Consider the following 25058-nt stretch of genomic DNA (forward strand, 5'->3'; position numbering starts at 1 on the left):
TTTATTGGTTTAGAAAAGTAGGTTTTAATAATGATCACAAAGCCAATATGGGAGAATACATGCTGGTAGCTCCATTAGAAATATGTTTCATCTGGAATTTTTTTATTCCTGCTACACAAGTGCCTAGAGCTTCTTGTCCTTGCTCATACTACCCTGAGTCCTAAAATCTGTACCTCTTACCCAGAAATTGCAATACTCAATTTGCAGCACGTAATAAGACTGACAGATACCTGTATCTCTTTAAGTCATTCTGCAATAGATGGGTAGAAGGAGGATATTAATGATGGGCATATTCTCAAGACTATTCTTTCAATATAAACAAATCAAAACTCTTACTTATTAATATAAATCAGAATAGATTTTCAAATGAATTATAAAATTCATACCTAACTTTGAATTTGGAATAAAAAATTGATTAAAAATTTACATTGCTTTTTCACAATAATCCAATTTAATCATTACAATCCAGGATTGCTTTCCAAATGTTGGCTTCATGTGCTTCCACATGGGGCCTATTCAAAGCTCATGAATTGTCTTAATAAACGAAGTCTTACCCAATGAAGCATCATTCTTATAAATCTTGCCATATTCTGTTCCTCTTCTTATTATTAAGACTTTTCTTCTTAAAAAATTACCACCTCTTCGGTGTTTAAATTTCACTTACATGCTACCGTCTTTGGATTAATGCATTTCATCAACACTTTAAAACCTAATCCATGATTTAAAAGTCTGAAATTTAAAACAGGAATCTATAAATCATTCTGCAAAGGATCAAATTATAAATATTTTAGGCCTTGTGAACCAAATAGTTTTTGTTAAAACTATCGACTCTGTTGTAATAAGAAAGCAGCCACAGACAATATGTAAACAAATAAGCATGGTGTGTTCCAACAAAACTTGGTTTACAAAAACAGGCAGCAGGCTAGATTTGGTCCACAGGCCACAGTTGCTGACCCCTAATCTAGAATATCAATTAAGTGGAATATCTATGATAGTTTTATATCACTCCTTAAAAGTTGACTACCACATGTCTCTAATTATTTAATCATTTCACTTATTAATGATTAGTATCATACTAATAATGTACTAACTTTACTAAGAGTAAATTATTTTCTATTCTTATAATTTCATTTAGGTTCTCCCTAATATGTAACCATTTTTTCATAATTCTGTATTTCATTAACTAAATGGAACTTAATCATTCTTTCCTCATGAATCCCATTTTTTAAAATTCATCATTTTTACAACTTTGACTTCTCTCCAAGTTTTCTGTCAAAAGTAGAAATGTCAGCTCTTCTCTGAAAATTAAATGCTCTTATAAAACTCAAAAATACAGCCTGAGCAAGAGCGAGACCCCGTCTTTACTAAAAATAGAAAGAAATGATTTGGACAGCTAAAAATATATATAGCAATGGAAGGCTGAGGCAGTAGGATCGCTTGAGCCCAGGAGTTTGAGGTTGCTGTGAGCTAGGCTGACGCCACGGCACTCACTCTAGCCCGGGCAACAGAGCGAGACTCTGTCTCAAAAATAAAAATAAAATAAAATAAATAAATAGATAGATAGATAGCAAAAAATTAGCCAGGCATGGTGGCGCATGCCTGTAGTCCCAGCTACTCGGGATGAGGCAGAAGGATCACTTAAGCCCAGGAGTTTGAGGTTGCTGTGAGCTAGGCTGATGCCACGGCACTCTAGCCGGGGCAAAAGAGCGAGACTTTGTCTCAAAAAAACAAACAAACAAAAAAACAAAAAACAAAAATAAAGCAGGAATTTACAAGTTTACTTTTTCCTCCATTAAAAATTCAAATCAGTTATTAATAAAAATACCCTTTAAGGGCCAGCCTTTAAGATGGTCCACAGTGATTCTCATCCTCCTGGTATGCATACCCTGGAATAGTCCACCCCTGCAATGAATCAGGGCTGGCCCTTATGAACGATAAAATACAGCAAAAGTGATACCCAAATCTAAGTCATAAAGGTACTGTAGCTTCTGGTGTGGTCTCTTAGATTACTCACTCTGGACAAAGCCAATTGCCACGTCTTGAGAGTCACGCAGCCCTGTGGAGAAACCAACTACTCAGCTCCAACTTGCCAGCCATGTGATCCCCCAGCCCTAGCTTTCAAGCTTGCAGAGAGTAAAGCCCTATGTCACATAAAAACCACAACCTCATAAGAGGCTCTGGGCCATAACTGCCCAAACAAACAGCTCAGGAATTCCTGACCCACAGGAGCAGTGAATGATAAGAGGTGATTATTGTGCCAAGTGTTGAGGTGACTTGAGACAACAGTGGATAGTCGTGTCTGATTAGGTTAAATTTTAACTTATTTTGTGTGACTGAATATTTTGGCACTTGGTAGCAGCAGCTCATAAGCAGTCATGTGTACTGCAGTAAGATGAGTTTAGGAAATAAGACATTAACAACCAATTAGGCTGCATGGTAGTGATGGATGCTGTGCTGTTTCTGCAACACCACACGACATTAACTTCAAAGCGTGCTGTGTATCAGGCTACCAGGGTATTTTCATGTCTACATACTGGCCCACGGCTCAGTTACATACAAGAAACAATTCTTCACTTCCATTCTTGCTCATGTAAATCTCACTGCTGCATAGGCTGCTACTTTTTAAACCCCGGTCTGACCCATTGGAGCAGGAGTCCTCAACCTTTTTGGAACCAGGGACTGGTTTCATGGAAGACAATTTTTCCAAAGACCAGAGAGGGGCGGGAAAGGGGGGTGGGTAGGATGGTTTTGTGATGACTCAAGGGCATTACATTTATTGTGAGTCAAACCTCTCCGCTAATGATAACCTGTATCTGCAGCTGCTCCCCAGTGCTAACGTCACCCCCTCAGCTCCACCTCAGAGTATCAGGGATTAGATTCTCATAAGGAGAGCACAACCTAGATCCCTCGCACGCACAGTTTACAGTAGGGTTTACGCTCCTATGAGAATCTAATGCCACCGCTGATCTGACAGGAGCGGCTGTAAATACAGATGAAGCTTTCCTCACTCACCCCACTGGGTTGGGGACCACAGCAGTAGAGGATAATGAAATGTAGTTACTGGGATATTTGCTGCCAGTACTTTTAAACAATGAAACAGAAGAGAAGATACAGGTAGAAAGGGAAGAAAGTATATATAAAGCAATGTATTTTTATATGGACAGTGGGTCATGGGCAAAAAAGTTGAAAACCAGTGATATAAAAAATACCATATATATCTACATCCTAGGAAACTACTTAGTCATCATACTCTTCCACTTCTTACCCATCCCATTCTCCTTTTCTGACTTATCTTCTGTCTACTCTTTAAATAGTTAGGCTTCATTGCTCATTTTGTTTTCATACAGATATTTTAAAATCCCTGTGGAAACTGGCTCTGGCCCAGCTGCTTTTTTCCTTATCTCAGTTCTATCCCTGAGAGGGTTGAGAATAGGGAAGTCTCTTCTTCTTGCGGACACCACATTTAAAACATGCTTAATGGCTGTCTCATAAGAGTAAGGCAAGCGATAAGAGGAAGATCATATAGGGATCTCACAATGACCCCGAGATCACTGAAATTTTTGGCTAAATGAATCTTCACTTCTCTAACATACCAGAAAAAATTAAGATATGTTGGCTTTGTAAGTTTGATCTTTAACTCTATAATGTCCAAACAATATATATTTTCCACTAGGTGGACCTTCAGATTATCACCCACGTGCAGTATGTAAAGCTCTCTGCTTTTATGACAGGGCTACAGATATAGTCCATAGCTGGAATGCAGGAAGTATCTCCCAGCTTTCTCTTCTGCAGCACCTGGCACAGCGCTTTGCATTCAGTTGATAAATGAACAGATGACTATTTTTAAAAAAGTTATTTTGGGAATTTAAAGACCACAAAGAGAAATATTCATCCAACTGACAATTCATTCACTTATTTGCAATGCATTAGTATCCGAAAGGAAGTTTTCCTAGCTTTAAATCAGTATTTCTATCGCTGAAAATATAATTACTGGTAAATATTGCTAAATATTTCCTAAAACTTTCTAACAAGATGAGAGAGGCTTTCAAGACGCCTCCAAAACAAGACAGAAAAAACAGAAAAGGTCAGAGCGATGGCTCTATTACACATGGATGTTTTCTATCAAAAGGGCACAGCAAATCTTAAGAAAAGCTATGAAAAAATGATACTGAGAGGATGATGCAACTGATTAATAATTTTTAAAATACATGATACAAGGGGGAAATGGGGAATCAACATGTTATAACCAAATTTCAATAACTAATAAGGAAATGGATTAATATCTTCGGAAAAGCACAGAAAATTGAGTAATCAAATTCCTCTAGAATGAGATCAAGGATAGAAGGGGGACATTAAATCAAAAAAAGTGCTCATGAAAAGAAAATTTTGGCTGTTCCCAAAAGAGCCTTTTTTTCTGAGCAACATTCCCAATTTTTATTAATTTTTCAAAAAGCAGTTATTCATATCAATAAAATTTTAGTACATTTATGTCATCCTAGTCCTATCATTAGTCTAAACAAGACTTGAGAACAGTCTGTTTATTGGGCTAAATAGCATGACTGTGTTGACATTTGCCAAAATTTCTTTTCTTTCCCTTTTTTTTTTTTTTGAGATGGAAGTCTCGCTATGTTACACTGCCCAGGCTGGAGTGCAGTGGTTATTCACAGGTGTGCATCCACAACTAACCAGCACACCAGAGTTCTGACCCGCTGTGTTTTTGACCTGGGTGGGTTCACCCCTCTTTAGGCAATCTGGTGTTCCCCTGCTCCCTGGAGGTCACTTTATTGCAAATCCTGTGTAGTCTACCTGCAAAATCTCCACCTTGATGAGTACACCTTCCTCCATCTCTGCTGATACTTCCCTAATCCATCCATTACCATTTCTCATTTGGACAAATGCAATAGCTTCTGAACTATTTTCCTTGTTTCTACTCTAATTCCCACACCATTTATTTCCCACCCAGCAGCCAGAGTAATATAACATGCCAAGACCTTAATGAGGCTACAAGGTCCCATTCAGTGTGGCCCCTGCCCTTCTTCCAGTCATTGCTGGGGGGTGCCCACCTTGTTTGCACTGCTTCAGGCACACTGGGTTCTCTAGACACTGTGGATCTCTTCAGCCTAGAAGGTTCTCCCCTGGTAAACTAACTAAACATCTGTCTAGTCTCAGATTAAATATATTTAAATATACTTTATTTACCTGTATAGTGATTAGTCTAATGTCCATTTTTTCCTCTATGCTGGCAGCTACAAAAATTCAGGGACAGTGCCCGTTTTGTTCATCACTGTGACCCCAGAAGCTATCAGAGGTCTTGGCATATAATAAAAGTGCAATAAACATTTGTTCACTGAAAAGACTTTCTTTTGAATTTATCTTACTTATCATTATATATACATAATACCTTTATGCATAAATTAGAAATGTAAATGAACAATCATAAGGTAAAATAAATGAACATATTGAACTTAAAAAGGCATAGAGTCTAAATGAAATATATTCTACAGGAGAAATCTCAACATAAAATGCATTATAAATCTATTCTTTTGCCTTTGGGGATTACAAGCTTATTAATACAGTAATTTTATACGTCAAATCTGAAAAATAAGACCTTAAAGATAAACTAAGTATTATAGGCTGTTATAGCTATTCCACTGAAACATATACTCTAACCTGGCCATTACTGGAAACATCAATAAAATTTCAGAACCAGGAACATCATTTCAAATATGATCTGTTTCCAAAATGGTATTAAACCATTATATGAAAGACAGATACGTGTGAAGTGGCCACACTCTCCTTAGCACCCAATCAACTTCATTTTATTTTTCGTCATCACCTTGATGAGAACAGCAACGTTCTGAAAGGTGGTAGATCAAACGTGGTGCTCACAGCTTGAAGATTCACAAATATATAAGTAATGCAACAGAGAATGTTAGAAAAACAGTACTAGTTTCTGTGAAGCCTGGTCAGCCACCATTTACTAAGCATTCTCTTTGAAGAAGTATGTCTCACCCCTGAGTGGCACAGAAACATAAATTGAAATAGATCACATTTTTAAAAAACTGAAATGGTTTAGTTTCACTTGCATAAAAATATGTTCCCATATGTTCCGTTTATGGTTTCTATGGTTTCTTCGTACCAGGAAGGTAGAAAAACTCACTCATCCCTATTACCATCCTTCCCCTATTTCTCTAAGTGTTCCACTTAGCACACTGACTGCCACACAAAAATCAGAAACTTTTCCTCAGGGCCACAGTGTTTTATTATGAAAATAGAATAAAAACATCCAGTGTAATTTGAAGGTAAACATAAATAGAAAAAATGTAATGGCTTCTATTCATTTAATCCATGTTTTTAGAATTAAATTGTCAATATTAATTGTAACAATAAGAACATCAACAAGCAAGATTTTATATACGCTTCAGGCTGCCTTGGGGTAAAAATTAGAGTGAGTTAAATACAACTCTCATGGCAGTAAATGTGTTCTAAGTGTCAGATAGGGAGCACTGAGGACTTACTTGCATTCTCCCAAGTGAATGAAGAATTAAAAATAAGGTGAACATGTGCTGGTCTAATTTTTCAATTCCTTATTTCACTTTAACATACTCCCATTTAAAGATTTACTTGTATTCACTGATAGATGTTTGTTTACAAATACAAGATTATAACATGTGGCAGCCAGCACAAGAGGTGGTCCTCATCCACCGCCTAGTATTCAAGCCCTTATATAGTCCCTTTGTACACTAAATATTAATAGATCTGACTTTTACATCCAACAGGATACTGCAGAAATGGCAATGCTTCACTTCTGATGCTAGGTCACTGGAACTTGACTTTTGAGGCTAAGACATTGGAGCCTTTGTGGCTTCCCTTTGCTCTCTTGAATCACTCATTCTGGGTAAAGCCAAGCACCATGACCTGAAGAACTGAGGCCACCTGCCAACAGCCAGGATCAACTTGGAAGCAGATCCTCTCGCCCCAGTCCGGCCTTCAGATGACTGCAACCCTGACCAACATCTTGACTATAATCTCCTAAGAGAGTCTGAGCCAGAACCACCCAACTAAGTCACTTCCACTAATTCTTGACTCACAGAGACTCTGAGATATTAAGTGTTTATTGTTGTTTTAAGCTGCTTGATAAACTAAGACACAATACTTCCTCCTCATTTTCCATCTATCACATGTACAACCAATTTGAAGCTCAGTGGGTCTAGAAATTTTAGATGCAGATAGGAGGACCCTTTGTGACCCAAATCTTGAGTGCAAAAAGTCAGATCTAGACATAACAAGAGCTGGCTTTTAGAACTTCATTTGTAAGACCTCATACATGTTAACTAACTGTTGCTACTAAAGTCTAGAATGCTACTAGACAACGTAACTTTATAGTACTGATAAAGACAGTCATACAGAAGATCTTCATGACATGCTAGATAAATTGGTGAACCAATATTAAAGGAAATCTATATAATTTAGTGATGATAATGACAATAATAATAATAAAAAAGAAACTATGATGCCATAGGTAGATTCACAGTACATATGCATCTTTATAATTACTTATTTGCAACATCTCTTTTAACCACCAGAGGGCAGGAATGGTATGTTGTTCCTCCTTGACCTTCTGGCTTTTAACATGATGCTTAAAGCACTTGGAATAAATATAAATTCTGCACGAATGGAAGGAGGGAGAAAGGAAGGATGCTTGTTAACAAATAGGAAAAGATTAATTCTCACTACAATGCCCAAAAAAGCTTCTTGTAAATAAGCTGAGTTAGAATATAGGACTTACATATGACCAGAGCACAGGGAATGTTGACTGGACTCAAAATTTCAACTTTTTACTGTCATTCCTTTTCGTCTACCTACTAATTAGAAATTTGTTGCTATTTATTATTCTTTCTATGAAATGTCTATTTCTATAGAAAAAAGTAAATTTGGCATACTAAATTCAGGTTCATTCTCAGTTCTCCATGTGATTATAATCCAACTTTCTTGTTCTATTTAATCAAGACAAGCATCGTTGTGAACCTGTCAGAAGCTACACCCATAGCAAATGCAGTACCCAGAAAGAAATAATCACCTCTCTGTGGCCAACCTAACTCAAACCCATTAAGTGACCATAGATGTGACAATGCCCTCCTAAATCTTATATCAAGAATTTTCCAACTGCTCTGTTGTTTTTAACGTTACCTTTCAGCAAACAGTTTATTGAACTGTATTTTTAAATATCATCATTTTCTATTAAATTGGAAGCTTACTTTTAATGACAAAATTAATAAAACCATTTTCCATTTTCCTCAAGTTACTTAACTTAGCTAGAGCCAGGGACAGCATTATGTTAGGATTTTATGGGGCCCTTGGCAAATTATGTTGCTCCTGCGGTTTATGGTCTGATTCCTAGATCTAAGGTTTGTGGTTGGCAGGTGTATTTACAAGCCTACAGAGACAGATAACAAATAAAATGGAATCCCAGTATTCAAAAAAGATATTCTTGTAAAAGAAAGATAAATGAAGGTAATAAATGGTTTAACTCTTGATTAATCTAAAAGGCATTAATAAAAATATCCCACCTTCTCAATTATAATAAATAACAAGATGCTATGTTTATGTTTGTAATAAAAATCAAATTGTTCCAAGGATGGCCATTAATTACTTGATGATAACAATACTCTATCTAGATTTGTGGGGCATAATGTTAAAAGCAAAGGCACTTATTTGGCTCATTCAGCCCCTACAGATAAGTAAACTCCTGAATCACTAGCATACTTTTAAATATGTAAGTATATAGACATTCTTGAGGGGAATGGGACTCTTTCAGCTTTAAATGACAAAAGATCCAATTCAAATTAGCATAAACAAAAGGACGGAATTTATTGGCTTGATTAATTTCAAAGTCTAGAGTAGATTCAGGAACAGCTAGATCCAGAGACTCAACTAATATGATCAAGGTGTGCATCTGTCTGTAACTGTCTGTCTCCTCCCTCTCTTCTCTCCCCTCATCCTGGCCCATCTCTCTCTCTCTCTCTCTCTCTCTCTCTCTCTCTCTCTCTCTCTGATATTTACCCCACGAGGAATGCTCTAGGTTTACATCTTCACAGCTTCAAATTCAACAAAAGAGATTCTCTTTCTCCAGAGCTTAAGGAAAGGTCCAGGATCAAGTCTCACTGGCCCAGCTTACATCAGGTACACATCCCTGATTAATCACTGGGATCAGCAGGTGTGGAACAAATACTGACCAGGCCTGAGTTGAAATACAAGGACTGAGAGTGAAGAAGGAGTTTTTCTCCAAGGAAAATATGGGTTAACATTCTCAGATTCTCAGAAGTGAGGATGAACAGAACACAAAAGAAATGTATGTCATCTATATATGTCCGTAGCCCTTCATCACAGTTTCAGAAAGGTCCCTGAATCCCCTCTCCAAAGCATCCATGTAGAAAAGGTACAGAGAAGAATAAGTACATTTCTAAAATGTTACCTTAAATCTAACACTGCATGACATCACTCATATTTAAGTAACTGATATCCTAATTAAATTCAGTACCCTACTCTGTGCCTCCTCAACTTATAAGCACTGCAGATGCCTCCACTGACATTATATGTAATGATCACTTCTCAAAATGCCGCATTGTCCTTACTGTGGCTTCCAGGAGGGAGCTGCATTAGTCGGGTTCTACCCCTCTGAGTTTTACAGACATCCCCCAGTGTCCTCTCCTCTTTTTCTATCTCATTCTATTTTACCTATCATTTCTATTCAAATGACTCTCATATATTCATCTCCAGGCTAAAAATTTTTTTAAAAAAATTCCACTCCCACATTTCTGAAAACCAAATGTAGACCTCAAAACCTAGATGCCACACTCAAAATGATCAAAACACACATCATGTCTTCTCTTCAACAAAACCAGCAGGAACATCATGTCTTCTCTTCAACAAAACCAGCCTTTCCTGCCTCTCAGTCATCTATCTGAGAAATAATCTGATCACCTGTACTTCAACATTCAGCTCAGACACTGTATCTTCCGCAAAGACTTCCCTCCTCTCTCCTCACCAGGCTGGGTACGTGCTTCTGCAGTGCCCTGTGCCCTGGCACAGTGCTTGTCTCATTTCCTTGTTGGTGACTGGTTTACCTACTGAGCTCTTACACTGCACTATAAACTCAATCAAAGGGGCACAGCTGTACCTTACATCTGTATTCTGTGTGCCAAGCACAAGTGGCTGGCACATAAAAAGTCCCTAGTCAGTGTTCAATGAGAGAGAAGGGAGGGATTCATTTTTATTAAAGACTTATAATTCTCCTGATTTAAAATATTTATTATTTGCTAAAAAGGACAGTCAGCAAAAACAAAAACAAAAAAACCAAAAAAAAAACCAAGATTTGTTTGGTTTACTATTCAAACAGACTAAGCCTTGGTAAGGTTCAGGCAACAAGAATGCTACCAACATTTATAAAGTAAAAAGTCAGGGAATAGAATTAAAATTTTAAAAAGCAATATTTTCTTCTCTTTTTCTTAGCAATTCCCTGAAGGTTTTTTTTTTTTTTTAAATAATAATGGTAGATATTAAACACTAGGAAACTCTTTTTCCTCCAAGGGACTAAAAACAACAGTCTATCCATAGGCACCATATGTGCTTTCTCAGGAGGCCTTAACAAATCTTTCCTTGTAAGCACCAAGCAAGTATCAAGTGTCCCAGCTATTGTCCCTTGAAACACCCAGAGATGGCCTTTTGAGACAGACAGAGAAGACTGGAAACAACTAAATCATTTTAACCGAAAGCACTTGCTTCTTAGTGATATTCCTCCTAACATTAGAGTATCTTTAATCCTTATAAGCTGAATTTTGGGTTGAAAAATTCACTGTTTGCTGGTTTCTGTGACACTGAACATATTTCTTAATATCCTAAATTTCCTCATCTATAAAACAGGAATAAGGTGTCTCACAGGGAGTTGGACAAGAGTAAGTGAACATATATAAAAAGCATCTAAAGCATAGTTAGTGTTCATAAGAAAGGATATGATTAGAGTGGCTCTCTGGCATTCATAAAGGAAATTAAAGTTTGCTGGCTTCACTAGGCTGACACCTCTTTCCAAAGTCACTTGATGACAGCTTTCTTTAACCTACACACCAGGGAGGTGTTATTCATACTCATCCTGTTAACCACATATTTTAACAATAATTTATTCCTTCTCATAACTCCTAACATATACAGTTTTAAACAAACTTACAATTTGAATTCATCCTTCCTGGTTTTTCTCCTCTTTTAATCTCCTTTAAGTCAATGAGTTTTGCTGATGCTTATTTTCATTAGCAGTTTTTAACTTTTAATAAAGCAACAATTCTGTTTCATTCCTGTTCAGAAACTTTCAAAAACAGCTGTAAATTTGTTTTGTTCATCTATGATAAATTACAACAGCTTTGTTTTGTCGGTCCTTTAAAATAAACCTCAACAATATTGCCTTTGGTTTTTTTAGGACTGTTCACATTGATACCAAATAGTTACAGTCTGTGTTGTTTCAGTACCATTACATATAACTTTAGAAACCTTATCTTACTCAATCTAGCCCTTGACAGCCATCACCACAAATAAAAAAGTTAAACATGCCTTATTTCTGATATTTTACTTATACCTATTGGACTGTAGTACCTATATTTACTTTTTGTTTCTAAGCATCAAGACAAAATGTTTCTGGTATTTTATTTCCTCTCTATCACTTCTAAATGATTCTGATGGCAATAATGCAAGGCAACATTAATTCACTGTAAAGCAGGCATCAGAAATTTGATGCGGGAAAGAGAAGCATCTAGTCAATGCCTCTTACTATGGACAAACTGAGTATTCAAATTAAGTTAGAAGTAAAGTTCAACTTCCCTTATTAGCGGTAAATAAAATTACAATTCACATGCACATTTATTTTCTTACAACTACCTCGTTCCACAGAAATTTTGTCATTCACTTTAAAGTTGCAGATATAAAAATCTTTGCAAGAAACTGAAGCTTTTTGGTCTGGGAAAGATTGATGGAAAAGATCAATCTATAAGAACACAGCACAATCAAAACATTTAAAATGTCAAAACTATTTGCCTCACTAGCAATAATAAAAGAAAGTAAGTAACAGCTTGGATGGGAAAAAACAAATCTGCTTCACAGCTCAAACTCTAGAATGTAAAGAAAAAGTGCCCCCATCTGGCCAAACAAAAAACTTTAAAAATTTTAGGTGCATGTATTAACTCCTGTTCAAGAGTAATTTTTAGGGCTTTAATTAGTATATAAATAAATCTGAAAAAAATAAAAATAATAATCCAACAGTATAAAATTTTTTGCTGGCTTAAAAAATACAACTATTTTAAACATAAAATATAAAGCAAATTATATAATAATCTCCTCCCAACCAGATAAATTAGAAGTACATTAGAAAGAATATAAGTTTTTACCAGACCTCTTGTTTGCTAATAATGACAAAATGGCATAAATAAATTTATATCCAAACAAGAAGACAGACTTATAACTGGCATATGCTATTATTTGGGGGAAAAAAGCTTTGTAAAACTTGAGTTCATATTTTTTTCTTCCTGAGTACTTCTAAAAAATAAAATATAATTTAAAGTTAAGGCCAGGTACAGTGGCTCACGCCTGTAATCCTAGCACTCTGGGAGGCTGAGGCGGGAGGATCGCTTGAGGTCAGGAGTTTGAGATCAGCCTGAGCAAGAGCGAGACCCTGTCTCTACTAAAAATAGAAAAAAAAAAAAAATAGCTAGGCATGGTGGTACACGCCTATAGTCCCAGCTACTCGGGAAACTGAGGCAGGAGGATCGCTTGAATCCAGGAGTTTGAGGCTGCTGTGAGCATGGCTGATACCATGGCACTCTACCCCAGGCAACAGAGCTTAGACACTGTCTCCAAAAAAAAAAAAAGTTAAATTGGTAATTATTTACATTATTAGAATGACATCCCTGCCAGCCAGACTGAGCCAGACTGAGTAGGGCCCTAAATAAAAACTACTTTTCAGCAGTTATGTGACATTAATGCTACAATTGAAATGTTAGGGATGAGTAATCCTATCATTAACAGTAATAATGATGATGACAACACTAATAATATTAGAAATCACTGAAATGTTAGTTATTTGCCAGGCACTGTGTGATAGGCAGCAGCCACCCCCTCCGCAGGACCCTAAGAAGTCCATGCTCTAATCCCCAGAACCTGTGACGAACCTGTGACTATGTTACAGGGCAAAAGGGACTCTTGCAGGTGTGGTTAGATTAAAATAGAGAGATGAAATGGGGAGATTATCCTGGATTATCTGGGTGGTCCATTATAACCACAGGGGTCCTTAACAGTGGAAGAAGGAGGCAGAAGGAGTCAGAGGGAGATGTGACTATGGAAGAAGGGTTGGGGAGATACAACACTGCTGGCTTTGAAAGTGGAGAAAGGAGATCACACACCAAAACTATGGGCACCTTCTAGAAAGCAGAAAAGGCAAGGAAATGGATTCCGCTCCAGAGACTCAGGAAAGGAACACAGCCCAGCCTGCACTTTGATTTTAGCCCGGTGAGATGTGGGTAGGACTTCTGACTTACAGAACTGTAAGATAATCAATCTGTGTTGTTTTTGGCCCCCAAGTTTATGGTAATTTTCACAACAGTAACAGAAAACTACTAATAATACACTGAGCTAAACTCAGTTAATCCTCATACTGCTAAGGTAGGTGGTACTACTACTAATTCTACTTCGCATAGAAGGAGGCAGAGACTTGAAAACGAGAGATCAAGTTAACTTGTCTGAGATCACACAGCTAGTTAATCTTCAGACCTGTGATCTGTCCCTCTGACATGTGATGCCCACCTCCTAGACCGCCACTGCCTTCGACGAGCAAATGTGACACTAGCGACCTCTCAGTGCAGAAGGTGTTCCACTCATTTCTCCTACCCCTTCTCCCAATGAGATCTTCCTCCTAGTTATTTGACACTATTTTCCTCATCTCTTTCCCCACTCAGGCAACCTTTGAATCACTGTATCTCACATCCATCTTCTACTTTCCACATTTACTGTGGCCACGCTCCAGTAGGCACAAATCATCTGCATAAAAATATTATTCTAACTCACTTCCTATTGTCAGTTCCAGGTCATGTAAAGCACAACCAGAAAACTTTCTACAGCTCCTCACTACATAATCAAGTAAAACCCAAGTTCCTTGAGGAATCTGATCTCCTCAAAAGAATCCCATCTTATCTTTCCATCTTCCACTACTGCTTCCACAGACTACAAAACCCATCCACATGTACTCTTCAGCTCCAAACACACTCTGCCATTACCTCACTTTACATCCTCCCTTGTGTTACAATACTCACCTGCATGAAAGCTGACTGTACGAACTGGGTCGTTCCCGTCATATCCAACTAAATCAAAGGGCCAGGGGAAAAGCACTCGGAGCACATAGCACCTGTTCCAAGAATTAAACTGTCCTCAAGTCCAGCTGCTGAACCGAGCTGCTGCATCTCTTAAGACCAGCTTTACCCACCACCGTCACTCATCAACCAGAGCCTGTCAGTTCCCTGAAACTTTACTAGTGCCAATGACCTTTCTTTCAAAGTAATACACAACATTTCTCTTTCTAACAAAATTCCCATCATTCTCTTTGCTCTTCAGACATAATGAAGGCTACTAGATCTGTGTTTATGCCCTGAATTTCAATTCTTGCTTTCTAAAATAACAGGTTAAAGTTAGAGATTCATCTCTATATTTTATTTTGACTTCGACACCTAGAATGCGTGTCTATCAAAAATCATATCCAACCCTTAAAAATAGCACACCAGCCACAAATCCTTGCAGAATTTTGTTTATCCCACTCGTCAGTCCCTGCCTTCTCTAGCCTCATCTGGCTTCAGATACAAAAGACCCAGTTAGGCTAAAAGAGGTGGTATATGATTGACATTTTTTAAAAAACTCAGACTTAGATTAGACATACTGGGTTCTAATCTTAGCTTTACCACTTTCTTGCTTTGTGATATACAGCGCTGGCCCCAAGTTTCCTTACCTAAAAAAAATGGGAAAATAATAGTATCCTTCTCAAAGCATGGTTTCAGGGATTGAATGGATACGTATATATATATATGCAGCTGGTAGAGAGCAGCTAGTACACAGATTGTTAATTTTTACTGCAGTTCCCTCAAGAAGTGGCTTGTTCCCTTAATCCCAGTCCACTTGGGTGGTCACAAACGATCTGTCTAATCATTACATTCCCTCCTCCCAGAAGTGTGGATCTTGTGACCCGTTCCATAGTGCCAAGCTATGCCTCTATTTCCATTAGCGGGACTCCTAACTCCTGACCCCTGGTATTATACTGCGGCAGGGGAGAGCACCATGAATCAGCATTGCCTTTTACCATTTTTCCCCTTCTCCTTCCTAATCCACCCCCCGACCCCCAGACCATACTTTTAATATATTTTCTCAAGCATAGATTCGCTATATCCACTTAGACATTGTGACTTTAATAACTGTCTGTCCACTGTAAGGACTCGCTCCGTAGACGAGTTAACCCTTCTAGTACTGGCTTTTCCAGCAAATTCCTCTTCCTATTACCGCAACAATGAAAAAGGTCAACAAAAAAACAAAATTAGATACTAGTACATACCTTTTAAAAAAAGGTCAACATACTGTTATTGTTATTACTGGTATACGTCTTATTCCCCTACACAATTATAAGTTTCTTGAGAGCAAGGACTATGTAGCAGTAATCACCTTTGAGTTCCCCTCAGATTTAAATACATAATCCTTAGTTTTATTTTTGATTAAACTAATGAATCAATTGAATGCAATTATAGTTGAATCGAGTCAAATTGTACCAATCAGTAAAAACCATTTTTGACGTTACCTTACCTTAATTATCTAAGCTTAATAAATTAATCTGCTCTTTAAAAAGCTTTTTTAAAATACCAAAATAACAACCAATATATAGCCTCATTAATGCTTTTCAGTTCACCTTTTATTATACTGAGTTACTGGTATGTTAAGCCTTCAGCTTTTTTATTTCAATGTTATACTATCTTCCAGAAATATTAAGGAATTAAAACTGATTTTTTAAACAACTACTATAAGGTAATTAGAAGATTTTTATAATAGTTGGCCCAACATGTTCTTTCAACTGTTTGCCAATCCATGAAAAACACACAAAACTCTAGAATAGTAGTTCTGAACGCTGACTGTGCATAGAATCATCTGTGGAATTCTTTTACAATAGATCCTCGGGCTCTACACCAGGTGTCTGACTTGGTTGGTCTCAGATGAGCCCAAGCATGAATGTTGTTGCTGATTTTTTTTTAAGGAGGTATACATGAACTTAAAGCAGTTTGAGGAATCAGCTTTGGAATAGAGTTTAAGGGAAAACACCATATATTTCAAAGATATATATTTTTATAATATGTATATTTTTTATACAATCATTTAATTTTAAAAGCTCATGTAACTAACGTATTTAAATCACCATTGTACTGCGTGTGTCTTTGAAAATAACTGCAACAATCACTGCCATTTCTTTTTTTTTTTTTGGCCAAATAATCAGTCCTCTTATTGGTGAATTTCTAAACTATATTGTCTGGTGTAAAATTCTTAGTGCATCAAAAGTAGTAACACAAAGTACATTCTAAATATCTTTAATCCTCCATATCTGACAAAATTGTTCCCTATCTGCTTGTTGCCAATTTAAAACTCTCTTTGTGGATTAGTCTACAAAACAAATCCACCTGTATGTTATAATTTTTGGTGTTTATACCCCAGATTTCATATGCCTCAGCCCTGAGAATGGCAGCCATCATGGACTGAGGGAGGAGCTTTCTGCTGGGCCTGCAAAACGGTCTTGAGGATGAGAATGCCCTTGATTACTGTCAAATGACCTGGTCTTTCAGCGTTAAAAAATTTAAATCCCAAAGGTGATTTAAAGTCTATATTCAGTTGTTAATCCCTTTTGGACTCAAATAGCAGACACACACAATAAATCTCAAAGCTGACAGCTTGAGATTTGCCTACTACCTCTGGCACTTCCACGCTCTATAAGATGTCATTGGCATACTGCACTCTGATACAAGGCATAAAACTAAGTACAACATTAACTGTATGTGTGTGTATGGGGGTGGTGGTGAAAGACTTCAGTTTAAATAAATGCCACATTTTTTTGTAAATTTATCATGTTTCAACCTACCCTGTTCTGATAATTTTTTCTCTATCTCTAATGTTCACACACACAAAAAGTCACTATGTTATAATAAATCCTTAAAAATAAGAGGCTAACTTTCAACTACCCTGAAAATTAACTTTCCTGGGACTACTACGACAAGCCCACCTCTCCGCTATATACCAGGGAAAAACCTATGTCCTTAAGAATTTATATTAGTTAACTAATACTTCATTCTTTTCTTTAATGTTTCCCTCCAGTCTTTACCCATATGCATAAATTTACAAAATTGAGATCACAGTGCATTGCAATTGTTTCTTCTTTTTCAATATAAATAATACATACTGTTAAACAGAGGCTCTAACAATAATGCATAGGATCAAAAATGGAATGAAAAAGCATTCAATAAGTTATATAAAAGTCTATTTCATATTTTTAAAAACTATACCTGAAAAATTAATTTCCCAGTGCAAAGGAATTAAATGCCTTGCTTAAAAATGTAATCATATGTGAGACATAAGAATTTCTGAAAGAAGCAATGTATGTCTGCAATTAAAATATAACACAAATGCAAGATTTCTCCTCCTCATCCTAAGCATTTGGTTTCTATTCCCAAACAGAATCAATCAACTAAGATATACATGAATTTCTAGATTTCAACAAATTAGACTAACATACACACAAGTAGCATTATTTTGTAACCACTGGGGCCATTTTGTATTGCATGTTTGTTTACTTAACACCTTAATTCACACATCTTTTTACAAGCACCTTCGTGGTACCTAGGTTCAATATTTGTTAAAGCTACATAAATAGTTAATAACAACGTGTTGTATTCCTGAAACCTGCTCAGAGTAGATTTTAAGTATTCTCACCACAAAAAAAAAGAGAGAGAAACATATGAGGTAATGCATATGTTAATTAGCTTGATCTGGTCATTTCACAACATATACATATTTCAAAACATCATGTTGTACATGATAAATAAATTCAATTGTTGCTAATTCAAATAAATACATAAAGTTAAAAAACAAACACACCTTATATCTCAAAATGAGAAGGTGACTGCCTCTTCAGTTCTGTTTATACCTAAGCTTGTATCAAGGAGAACCCCAGTTTAGTACAAGACTTTATGTTTTTGCAACACTGCTAATCTTCTCTGTTAATAAAAAGACAGGACTCTGGTACACCCACCCCCCCCCAAAGCTACATAATATTCTATCTTATCTCAAAAGTCAATTGCTAGACATTTATATTTTATTCATTTTCTATTATGAAGATTATTATTATTATTTTTTTTTTTTAAGAGATAGAGTCTTGCTCTGTTGCCCAGGCTGGAATGCAGTGGTGCAATCACAGCTCATGGCAACCTTGAACTCCTGGGCTCAAGCAATCCTCCCATCGTGGCCTTCCAAAATGTTAGGATTACAGGCATGAGCCACCATGCCCCACTTATTACAAAGATTTTCAATTTAATGTCCTTAACATCTAGCCCCAGAAATGGAATTATGGAATTAAAGAATATGATTACGTTTACCCTTATGGCTTTGGATACATATTTCTCAGACAAACCTGTCTTCCTGAATGAATACTGGGGTGTGAGGTACAAATGGGGTTAGAACCCTACTGACTTTGGAACTTTGACGGCAGAATTCAATACTTTAATTGAATTTTGGTACTACATGTTTCTTCTTTAAGAAAAACTGTAAAGAAATCATAAACAAGTTTTTAAAACTCAATTCAAAATAAGGGCAAGGCTTCCCCAGTCGTAGTTACTAAACAAAATGTTTTTTTTAACAATGCACATAACATATTATTTTGAATCTTTTAAAAAAAAATAACATACATGCATAATATAATATAGTTTTTCCCCCCACAATATACAAAGGATTTAAAGTGAAAAAGAACATCTCCTCTGCTCCACCCTGGATATTCATCAAAACCCAATAAAACCCTGAAGTAATTATTATTAGCATTTTCTTTTGTATCCTACCAGAATTTTTCAATAGAAAAGCATAAATATATATATATCTTTTTTTTTTTTTTTTTGAGACAGAGTCTCACTCTGTTGCCTGGGCTAGAGTGCCATGGCAATCAGCCTCGCTCACAGCAACCTCAAACTCCTGGGCTCAAGCAATCCTCCTGCCTCAGCCTCCCAAGTACCTGGGACTACAGGCATGCGCCACCATGCCCGGCTAACTTTTCTATATATATATATATTTTTAGTTGTCCAGCTAATTTCTTTCTATTTTTTTTAGTAGAGACGGGGTCTCACTCTTGCTCAGGCTGGTCTCGAACTCCTGACCTTGAGCGATCTTCCCGCCTCGGCCTCCCAGGGTGCTAGGATTACAGGCGTGAGCCACCACGCCCGGCCCATATATATCTTTATTAGTATACAAACTGCTTTTTTCTCTTAATAAATTTTAGGCTGTAGCACATATAGATCTATTATCAATACATATATTCTGCCATTCTATAATTTATGTAACTAGTTCATTATATTTGTCTGTTACCACCAGCAGTAAAATAGAGTGATTTTTTCTCTATGCCTTCATTAATATGGGGTTTTCCCACATTTAAATCGTCGTCAATCTGATAGGTGAATAAGATCTCTCATTGCAGCTGGCTTTTACAAAATTGGCCATTTGTGTTCCCTTTAATCTGACCTTCACTGTTCCCATCTTTTATCCACATTTTCTATTGGCTTGCTCATTATTTTCTTACTAGGAATCAAATATTTTAAAATGCTACATATTTAATAAAACTTCTCTCACAATAAAATAATTCTGCAGATGGACTGTCATTTCCCTGTGTTGTATGAATTACTTGTTAGAATTCTTGAACTTACTCCTGTCCGAATTCAACAAGGATGACACAGGTAGATTTGCTTTTAAATGCATAAACCTACTGTACAGATAAAAATACAACCAAATGGTGCCCTAGTGTGGAAGAAGCTACAAGGACACTGCATCATGCAGGTAATAAAAGGCCCAGGGTAAATCTAATTCTGATCTCAGCTCTGCTACAACAAGTGGAATAACTCAGCTGTCACTTCAGCCCTCAAAGCCCTCAACCAATAAAAGTAATAAGTTGGGCAGGTAAGTTGGGCAGAATGGTCCCTAGGACTTCCAGGTATAAATCCCATGAGATTTAAGAGGTTGCACCATTTTTCTTAGGACCATGAAACACCTATAAGACAAAATGAAATTATTTGATCATCGTGAACCAAAAAAATAATAAATATAATCAGATTTAAGTTTATTTGTTAAAAATAAAACTCATATCTGAAAAAGGTTAACAACATAATAACCATGGATATTTGATTTTTAAGTCCTCAATATAATAGGCACTTGGGAAAAGATACACATATACCAAGTATACTCAAAGCATTAACTTACCACCTTCGATGTGATTTTCTGATAATTATTTTAAGAGTAGTTTAGCAGGAATAAAAAATAAATAAATAAATAAACCTATTTAAGAGCCCACGGCTACTAAAGGATCCTTGTTGCCAGAACAGTATCATGCCCCTTACTGGCATTTATGTTGTTTTAATTTTTCAACTCTTGTGATAAATGAAATCTATCTTAAAATAAGATGTGTAGTTGCATTTTCATGTTTCTACTCATGAAATTATTAAGAACAAATCACTTTTCTCGCATCTGAAGGATTATTTCTGGGCTGCGATGCCTACGCTTATTCATTTTACAGTTTTAAAAACTGTGTTTAAGAAAAAATTGTCTCAAATACAAATTTTATGTAGGTGGAAAATCATCGCTATAGCAACAGTAGCTCCAGTCTATGAGAAGGGAAAGGTAAAAGACTCACATTACCAAAACGTAGAACTTAATATTTGATTTCTTATGGGTAAGGGCAAAGGATGGTAGCTCCTAACCTATTATCACTATTACCAGAACCATCTATCTAGATACTACCATTCCAGTGAGATGTGGCCAAACTCAGCCTTAAAGGATAAAAATACAATGCCTTTTTAAATGATATGGTTAATTACAATAAATCAAACATGACACTTCAGGCTATCCTGAGGCTGTTATTCCTACTCTGCCTCATGTTCCTTGGAGCCAAAGGAATTAGTGGGATAATAACAGCCTCAAACAGTGAGTGATTTTTGAAACTTTGAGGTCTTACTGCTAAAAAAAGCGCACTAGCACCTAGTCATTTCAGAAAAAAAAAAAAAAAAAAAAAAAAAAGTACTGCTCCCAGGTAGAACTGGTTTCATCCCCACCCTCAACTGTGTCTTTTTCTGAGGATCCTTTCCTTACTATGCTGATGGGCAAAGGTTGAAAACTGGGAACAAAAAGAAATTAAAACAGTATTTTTTCACAAACAGCAAAATTTTATGTGTATGAGTGTATATAAAAAAGGGAAATCAGTAGCAAGTTTGTTCAAGAAGCTTTTTTCTCATTCTATTGCCCACATGCAAAACATACCACTGGCAGAAAGGGAACGATCACTACCACTACGTAAACACCCCAAAAGCATATGACGCACAGAGTTATGCTAGGGTAATAAATACAGCGTTCACGTAATTCTGTGATAATATTTTCCCAGCTCTGCCATTTTCTAGCTGTGTGACTGTAGCCAACTTAATTTATTTGTGCCTCAGGTCCACCATCTGAAAATATGTATAATGATGGCATTATTTTATAAGGTTATTGCAAAGATCAAATGAGTTAATATATGTAAAGCACTCAGAACAGTGCCTGGCATATGCTAAGTACTTAATAAAGTGAACAATTATCTCCATTGTTTTGTTTTGAACCATCCTAATAGGTATGCAATGGCACCTATTTGTGGTTTTAATTTGTATTTCCCTAAAGACTACTGATGTTGAGCATCTTTTCAAGCATGAATTTGCAATCTGTATATCTTGGTGAAGTGACTGTTCAAATCTTTTGCCTACTAAGTTGTTTGTTTTCTTATTGTTGAGTTTTAAGAGTTCTTTATGTTACTTGCATATAATTTCTTATTATTTGGTTATAATTTCTTTCCCAGACATATGATTTGCAAATATAGTCATGCACTGCATAAAGACATTTTGGTGGACAACGGACTGCATATACAGCAGTGGTACCATAAAATTACAATGGAGCTGAAAAATTCCCGTAGCCCAGTGAAGTTGTAGCCATCATAACATCATAGCACAATGCAACACCCACACATTTGTGGTGATGCTTACGTAAACAAACCTACTGTGCTGCCAGTCATATAAAAGTAGAGCTCATACAATTACGTACACTACATAATACTTCATCATAATATGTTAACGACTGTTACTGGTTTACATATTTACCATACGAAATGTTGTTATAAAAGAAGAAAAAGAAAATTAACTGTAAAAGAGCCTCAGGCAAGTCCTTCAGGAGGTAATCCAGAAGAAGGCACTGTTACAGGACATGACAGCTCCATGGCTTGAGGTGACAAGAAGTGGAGGTGAAGAGAGTGATAGATGATCCTAACCCTGTGTAAACCTAGGGAAATGTGTGTGCTTGTGTCTTAGTTCTTAACAAAAAAATTTTAAAAGTAAAAATAAATACATTCTAAAAATAGAAAATAGCTTACAGGATAAGCATACAAAGACAAAATACTTTCGTATAGCTGTACAATGTGTTTGAGTTTTAAGACAAGTGTTATTACAAGGGTTGAGAATTTAGAAAAAATGTTTAAGTTTATAAAGTAGAAAACTTACAGTAAGCTAAGGTTAATTTATCGAAGAAACAATTTTTTAAATAAATTTAGTGTACTAAATGTACAGTGTTTACAAGTCTACAGTAGTGTTCAGAAATGTCCTTGGCCTTCACGCTCACCCAGAGCGCCTTGCAGTCAGTCCTGCAGGCTCCATTCACAGTAAGGGCTCTATACAGCTGTCCCATTTTTTATCTTTTATACTGTACGTGTACTGTACGTTTTCTGTGTTTAGATACACAAATGCTTAACCATTGTATTAAAATTGCCTACAGTATTCAGTACAGCAACATGCTGTACAGGCTTGTAGCCTAAGAGCAACAGGCTATACCATATAGCTAGGTGTGTAGTAGGCTAGACCATTTAAGTTTGTGTAAGCAAACTCTACGACTTGCACTATGACGAAATACCCTAATGACTCATTTCTCAGAATGCATCTCCCTTGTTAAGAGACACATGACTGTATTTTCTCCAGTTGCTTGTCTTTACTTAGTCTGCCACAGAGAAAAAGTTTTCTAATTTTGAGGAATTTCAGCTTATCAATTTTTTTCTCTATATGAATTGTGCTTTTTGGTTGTCATTTCTAAGAAATCTGTATCTAATTCAAGATCACAAAGATTACCTCCTATGTTTTCTTTTAAAAGTGTTATTTTAAATTTAGGTCTGTGATGCATTTTGATTTTTACATAATGAGTGTAAGGTATGGGCTGAAGTTCTCTTTTATTTGCATATGAATGTCCAACTGTCCCAGCACTGTTTGTTAAAGAGACTAACCTTTCTCCGTTGCAATGCCTTTGGAACAAAGGTTTGTCCAAAAAAAAAAAAAAAATCAATTGACCGTGTGCCATGGGTCTTTTTCTAGACTCTATTTTGTTCCCCTGTTCTATTTGTTTATTCTTTCGCTGATGCTATCTTGATTACTTACTTTACAGTAAGTCTTGAAATAAGGTACAATGAATCTTTCTACTTTGGTCTTTTTCAAAATTGTTCTGACCATATAAATATAAATAAATTCACATAAATTTCAAAATAGCTATATCAAGCTTTCTTAAACATGGTAAATCTACACTTACAGGTAAGTATTTTTATAGGATATTGTGGGAACCCACAGCTCATACTAAGTGTTTCTTCATTCTTGTATTACTAGAAACATTAAAATCTTCTCAGAGGCGGATGAAAGAACTGAGGATCTCCATTCTCCCCAATCCCTTCATCAAAGTCTTGTCTCAGAATGTAAATGCTCACTCCTTCAATCGGTTTCTTAATAATGTTAGTCTCTTCAGGAATAACTTGATATCATAGTCCTCAAGCTATAAATAAAGCTATTTCTCTCTAGCATGCCCTCCCTACAAGCCAAGAAAAGGTATTTGAGGTTTCTCTCTGGAGTAGGGGAAAGGAAAAAGCTAAGAGAAATATCTCTCCCTCTCTATTTTAGCTACTCTTCTCATTTTACATTCCAAACTGCAGAAAAATCTTCACTTGATTAAAGATTTTATAAACTTCTTGCAATTGTCTTACTAGCCAAACACTAAAAATCACAATAGTAACAGACAGCAACTATAAACAAGAGTTTTGCAACTGCGGTTTTGTAAATGTATGGGCTGTGGCACAGTCATCCTCCCAAGTAATTCAACTACCCTCCCAGGCAGATAAGGCTGCTTACGTGGAACCAAAGTACATAAGGAAAGACACTTACACTTCAAAACATTATGTGGTCTCCAGAAATGAAGGAGATAAGTTACTTATAAAATCATTAGAGGGAGATTTCTATTGTATTTTGTGCAGAAAGTTACTCTGCATTTACAGGATTTAAATGTCCAAGGAAAAAAGCCCTAGACAATGATAGTCACAGAAGCCTTTTTTACACTTTACAATTTGTATATAAGGAAACAAAAGGCTCTATATGCCCCTAAGTGATAAATCAAAACTTAAAATACAAAAGAAAGCCACTAAATTATTTATTTAGTATCTTTATGACCAGGCTTATAACTGACCTCAAATATATACCTTACCACCTATATCAAGTAAAGATGTGCTACCCTCTTCCCATATTCCACTTTAGAAATTAAGACCAAATCTTACCAAAGGAGTGTGATCAATTTCTGACCTGATTTCCTACAACTTAATTAAACTAAAGCCAATGATAAAAACAAAAATGCTGTCATTAATTATCTTCTGAATTACT

At 36.3% G+C, this 25058-nt stretch overlaps 1 protein-coding gene across 6 annotated transcripts in view; it reads right to left on the reverse strand.

The window, feature by feature from the left end:
- The window catches only part of PLEKHA5 (pleckstrin homology domain containing A5), a 227503-nt gene that overhangs the window by 154928 nt on the left and 47517 nt on the right, over positions 1-25058 (reverse strand). The gene's annotated exons all lie outside the window — the stretch shown is intronic.

This window comes from Lemur catta, chromosome 6 (assembly GCF_020740605.2).
Source record: "Lemur catta isolate mLemCat1 chromosome 6, mLemCat1.pri, whole genome shotgun sequence".
Lineage (NCBI taxonomy): Eukaryota > Metazoa > Chordata > Mammalia > Primates > Lemuridae > Lemur > Lemur catta.